This window comes from Peromyscus eremicus, chromosome 4 (assembly GCF_949786415.1).
Source record: "Peromyscus eremicus chromosome 4, PerEre_H2_v1, whole genome shotgun sequence".
Classification (NCBI taxonomy): domain Eukaryota; kingdom Metazoa; phylum Chordata; class Mammalia; order Rodentia; family Cricetidae; genus Peromyscus; species Peromyscus eremicus.
This window is the reverse complement of record NC_081419.1, coordinates 43,727,117-43,733,116: the sequence shown is the minus strand read 5'-3', so window position 1 is coordinate 43,733,116 and position 6,000 is coordinate 43,727,117. Positions and strand designations below refer to the sequence as shown.

The following is a 6,000-nucleotide window of genomic DNA, read 5'->3' as shown; positions in this document are numbered from 1 at the left end:
CCACATGCCAATCGGATCTCTCATGTTCCCATCCCACCTACCCCTAGTCCACCCAGAAGACCGCTTCTATTTCCCCTTCCCAGGGAGATCCATGCATCCTTGCTTGGGCCCTCCTTGTTACTTGGCCTCTCTGGTCTGTGGATTGTAGCGGCATGGTTATCCTTTACTTTCCAGCTGATATCCACTTATGAGTGAATACATACCATGTGCATATCATGTACTTTCTAGGTCTGGGTTCCCTAACTCAGGATGACACTTTCTAGTTCCATCCATTTGCCTTCAAACTTCCTGATGTCATTGTTACTTTGTTTTCCTTCATCCTGCTCTTCCCTCCTTCCCATCCTTCCCCCCTTGCTATCCTTTCCCTCTTCCTAATAATCCCCCTGTATTTTATACTTTTTTTTTTTTTTTGGTTTTTTCGAGACAGGGTTTCTCTGTATAACTTTGTGCCTTTCCTGGAACTCACTCTATAGCCTAGGCTGACCTCGAACTCACAGAGATCCACTTGGCTCTGCCTCCCAAATGCTGGGATTAAAGGTGTGTGCCACCACCGCTGGCTTTATTTTATACTTTTTAAAAACTAATTTTTTCTTTTGATTAAGAAGTTAAGTTTTTACCAACATTTCAAGTTTATAGTCTCAAATATTCATTGCATTTCTTATAAAGAATTTGATATTCACTGGTAGTATTATATTCTTTCAAATTAAATTATATCTGGTTTTTATTAGTATATAGAAATTAGCATATGCTAATCTTAAATCTTGTCATCTCTCTATGTTCTCTCAATATAACAAATATTTTCTCTAATTCTTTTGGCGTTTTCTTTATAAATATCTCATCACTTGAAAACAAGGGCAGGGTTGTTTTGTCTTGTTTCTGTCTTTCTAATCCTCATACCTTCATTTTCTCCTTCATTTACTATCGTTTTGGGCTTGGAACTTCAATACCACTGTGTATTATGAGTTGCACATTTTTGTTTCATTATTAAAGAAATGGGAATGCTTCCGAAACTTCCTCATAATGGAAAACGTGTTGTTGGTTGTAAACTTAAGGAAGTTTTCAATTTACAAAAGGTTTAATCATGAATTCAAAATTATAGTCAGGCTTATCGAATGTTTTTCTGCATCTAGTGAAATAGCATAATAATCTCTTCTGTGAATGCTGTAAATTATATGTGGATATTTTAAAAACCAAACTCTCTCTTCAATCTTGAGTTTCAATGACCTATGTTAGATGCTGCTAACATATTACTATAACATTTTATCCAATTTGTTATCTCTTTAAGACTTTTAATCTATAAGTTTAATAAAATAGGGTTGTATTTCCTCTCAATTCATTTGTGTCTGGATTTAGGTTATTAATTTTAAGTATATCAAAATTACAAATGTTAATGAAGAAACATAATTTTTAAAGGAGCGAGGAGTTGTGTACAAAATACATGGCTGACATAGGTTTGGTGTCCCAGATGTATAACTAATCCTCACAATCAACAAGAAGACCAGCTAGATATGATGGCACAGTTAGAGTACTAGCACTCAGGAGGCTGAGGCAGGAGGATTGCTGGAAGTTCAAAGCCAGGCTGTTCTACATAGTAAGTTCTAGGCCCACCAAGGCTGCACAATGAGACACTGTCTCCAAATGAGAAAGAAAAAAAAAGAGGAATTGAGGGAGGGACGGAGGGAGGGAAGGAAGGAAGAAAGGAAGGTCAAATAACCAAAACCAAGTGTTCAAAGGTTGTAAAATTACGTTTATGAAAAGAACAAAACCAATAGGTATTGAGTATGTGCAAAGGTCCTTTACTTATAAGATATGGAAATTTAAGCATTCATCATGTCCCATTTAAAAACTCACAGGAACAGCAAAACGTTAAGCAAAATATGAAATAAATAAACCTTTCTTGATGTTTTAGTGTTGGCAATGCAGAAAACCAAGGATTTCACCCCTGCTGAGGGAGTGTAATAGGAATTATCAATATGTAGAGCAATTTGGAAGCACTTACTGAAGCTAAAATGTCCTTGTCTAGTACCCAGTGGCCAGTTCTCTGTGATACATGCTCCAGAAGATGGTAAAATGAGAAGTAAGCACAGTTCCTTTCCATCGAGAAATGCCCATGTAAACTGTTAGATGAAGGCATCTGCAGGTGTCTAATTAGTACATCATATTACATTTACTTACCTGTTTAGTGTGTGCCTGTAGGTGTGTGGGTGAATGTACCATGGCACAGATGTGGAGGTCAGAGGCGACCTTAGAAGTCTGTTCTCACCTCTTCCATGTGAGTTCCAGAAGTCAAATGCAGGTCCTCAGGCTCAGGGCTGAGCTATTTTACTCACTGAGCCATCTTGCTATACCATGAGTGTACTCTTCTTAAAACAGAATACCCAGTCAACAATTGAAGTGTCAGTCGGAAAATATCATATGTCCTGTGGTACCATTCCTGCAAAACTTGAAAAAAGATTGAAGTATATATGTGTGTGTGTGTGTGTGTGTGTGTGTGTGTGTGTGTGTGTAACTTATGGTTACAAACAAATACTTATGAATTATAGATGGAAAAAGTACTGGTAACTTCATGAGCCATTGTGCGGAGGAAGGACTAGGAAGCCGATGGGGTTTCTACTGCAGCATTAAGTGTTCATTTCTACAAACTAAAGAGCAAGGACAAATGTTAAAACTTCTTCAACCGATGGTCCAGAGTAGTGGATGATTTTTTATATAACTCCAGCTTTTCCATTTTTTTCTCTTTTCTTTTGCATGTTGTGTACATGTGTGTGGGTGCCTATGTGTGCATGTGTGGAGGTCCAGTTCTGAAGTGGAGCTCTCCTCCATGAATCTCCACTTCGTTCACTGGAGCAGTGTTTCTCAGTTTAACCTGAGGGTTGCCCATCAGCGAGTTTAGCTGTCCAGCTTGCTCTGGGAATCCTGTCTCCCCCACACTCACTTGGCAGTCAAGGGGTCCTGAGGATCCAAACTCTGGCCTTCGTGTCTTCATGCAAAGGGCTTTACCCACGGAGCTACCTTCCCACTCTCATTTTCCCTATCAAAAAAATTTCCCCCATAATTTTAAGTGTTCACGAAAAAGAGAACCTCTCTGTTTCGTCAGCGTCTATGTGTTATTGTTCTTATTGACCCAAAGTTCCCTCTCCATCTGCTCTGTATCTGTGGGGCTGAAAACTCCAGGCCTGTTTGATCCTGCTTAACACGAAAGGATAAATAGAAGTTCACGTAAGGTTCTTCCTAGCTCGAATATTCTAGGTGCCTTCCATTCTTCATCCCCTGTTCGCCCCTTTCCCTTTCAAAGGTTCATTACCTGAATCCAGTGTCAGTCTATCATGCCTTTCTCTTTATGTCTCTTCTTCCGAAAAGTTACCAGGACGCGTTTAATTGAGGCATGCAAAGCAAACAAGCTTCCTAAAATCCCAGGAACAGTGTTTCATGTTGTGTTGTGCTCTATTTATTTCTTTCTGGGGCCTTCAATTTCCACTTAATAGCTAAGTCCTAAAATTTCATCCGTCCTGTTCTGCCCAAAAGAGGTAGGTGTAAGGGTCGCAACGCCCTGCAGAGAAGTGACTCGGTGGAGCTGGGTGCTTCTGGGTTCTTAGCTGGCTGCAGACTCCAGGATAGGAACCAACAGCTGAGTAAGGAACAGAAGCAAGCTAGGGCGCTGTGGGAGGGACAGGTTGTACTTTTGCAGTTTCAGGGAAAGATATCCCTGCGCTCTGAGTGAGGGGAGATTGGGCTGCGGGTTGGAAATATCCTACAGCATCCACACCAGTAGCAGCCAGGGGAGAACCCGCCCCCGGCGAAGGCGGAGACCTGTGAGCTGCATCCTGGCGTCCAGGGTACCCAGACCCGCGGAACCGGCTCCCTCCATCTCTCTGGCAACCTTAACTGCAGGCAAAGCGGCAGGGGAGCCTGGCCAGGTGGGAGCCGGCTTTCCAGCCCCAGAACCTTCCCTTGTGCAGATATGAGCTACCAGCAGCCGCAGCTGAGGGACCCACGGCAGGTAAAACTGGCACCGGGGCAGGATCTGAACAGTTCCCAGGCTGGGGTCTTGGTTTGGCAAAAAGGAGGAGGGGGCTTTATTTGACTTCATCTGACCTACACCTTCTTAGTAAATACTTTTCTATAACCTCTTTAATTTCATGAAATCATGTGACTGACTCCCAACAGACCCCATACTCTGGAATTAGGTCAAGGGAGTTGGCAGCCAAAAGTGCAGACTTTCGGGTAAACTTTGTAAAGTTCTTTTGAGTGACTAGCCTTTCCTGTTTTCCCTTCTTATTGTCATATTATTAACGCCATAGGAATTACTTGATGTCATTTCTATGTTTGAATCATGCGTTGCTTATTTATCGGGTATTTTCCCTGTTTCAAGCTGGTAAACATTTAATCATTCTTTTATCTGTTAAAATAGAGAGAAACAGACCTGAGTGACAGAGAAAGCCTGGTCTCCGGGCATGGACGCCAAGGGAAATCGTGTCAGTCTACAGCTGTGTTCAACGTAGTCAATTCTGTTATAGGATCTGGGATAATAGGTAAGCCATCTGTGGCTGCTTGGTTCTGTTTGTGAAGTTAAAAAAAAAAGCAAGCTTTTAAAACTGTTAATATTCTGCTAGCAGTTGCTGGTTGTTTTTAAAGGAAAAAAAATCTTAAATGGATGACTGTGTTTCACTCGACAGCAGACAGCATCCTGGGGGAGGTGGGATGCACAGTGGACAGGGAAAATGGGCTTTTCATAGATTGCCTGGTCAAGTGATCATTTCATCTAATGCATTTCTTCCTTTTTTTCTGAAGTAGAATCCATGACTTAAATCACATTAGTATCTGTATGGAACTTCCAGATTCATGTATTCGTAACATGTACAAAAGTTTAAGAAAAGACTTTAACAGTCCTATGAAAAATTAAACTAGGCAGTATTTCCATCCCTACCTATATGATGTTAAACTTAAAATGTGAACTCATGAAATATTGGTTTTGCTCATCGAGTCATTAATATAGTTAATTTACAACAGTGCTTACAATTGCTAAGGAAAGAATAGTCCGTGTTTTTCCAATAAATTAGAAGCAAGGGACAGTTCCTTTAAAAAGTGAAAACTTTAAAAGGGTATGGCAGTGCAGTAATACAAGTAGGATTCTCCAGCGTTTGTTTTTTGTTGTTGTTGTTGTTGGAAAATATTCCATTTCTGAAAAGGCAGAGAAACCAAAACCCTGTCAACTGCAATGCTCGCCAAATATGTAACTTTTTGCCACAACATTTTCATATTTTTATCTGCTTAAAACTGTGAGTTTATCCAACGGGTTGCTTTTCTTTTCTTAATTTTTATCTATCTATCTATCTATCTATCTATCTATCTATCTATCTATCTATCTATCTATCTATTTATTATTTTATGTGCATATGTAAGTGTTTCGCCCGCATGCGTGTGCACCACCTGCACATCTGGTGTCCACAGAAGTCAGAAGACAGTGTCAGCTCTCCTGGAACTGGAGTTAAGGATGGTAGTGAGTCACCATGTGGGTGCTGGGAAATGGGTATTTGGCAAGATCAACAAGCGCTCTTAACTGCTGAGCCATCTCTCTAGCCCCTGAGTTCATTTTCTTATTTTTTTTTCTCACAAGTTTATGTGCTTTCTGGCTTTACATTAATCCATATACACATATTTTAAAATGAACAATAAATTGGAGATTCCCGAGGTGGAGCAGAAGTGAGCAGGGACAAAGGCTTGTTTAAAATCCTGTGTCCATGCATCATGGAGTCCGGACAGTTGAACTTGCCAGAATTCTAGGATTTATTCCCGGTATGAATACTTTTCAGGTTAATGCAGGTCAGTGGTGTTAAAATGTTCCACTTCACTGCACTCGGCAGCTTTGTTTTAAGGAGAAATCTTTTCTGAAAAAAAAATATATTCTGGATAGAAATGTTTAAATTATTTCATTTTGAATATTTTGTAGTCTATAATCTAAAATTATCCATATCAACGAAGCAGTAAAAAAAATAATTT

At 40.1% G+C, this 6,000-nt stretch overlaps 1 protein-coding gene across 1 annotated transcript in view; it reads left to right on the top strand.

Moving 5' to 3' along the window:
* Positions 1 to 4,426: 4,426 nt before the first annotated feature.
* The window catches only part of Slc38a11 (solute carrier family 38 member 11), a 48,687-nt gene continuing 47,113 nt past the window's right edge, over positions 4,427 to 6,000 (top strand). Inside the window, exon 1 of the mRNA XM_059259162.1 lies at positions 4,427 to 4,532. The gene's annotated coding sequence lies outside the window, so the exon portion shown is untranslated. The remainder of the gene's footprint in view (positions 4,533 to 6,000) is intronic.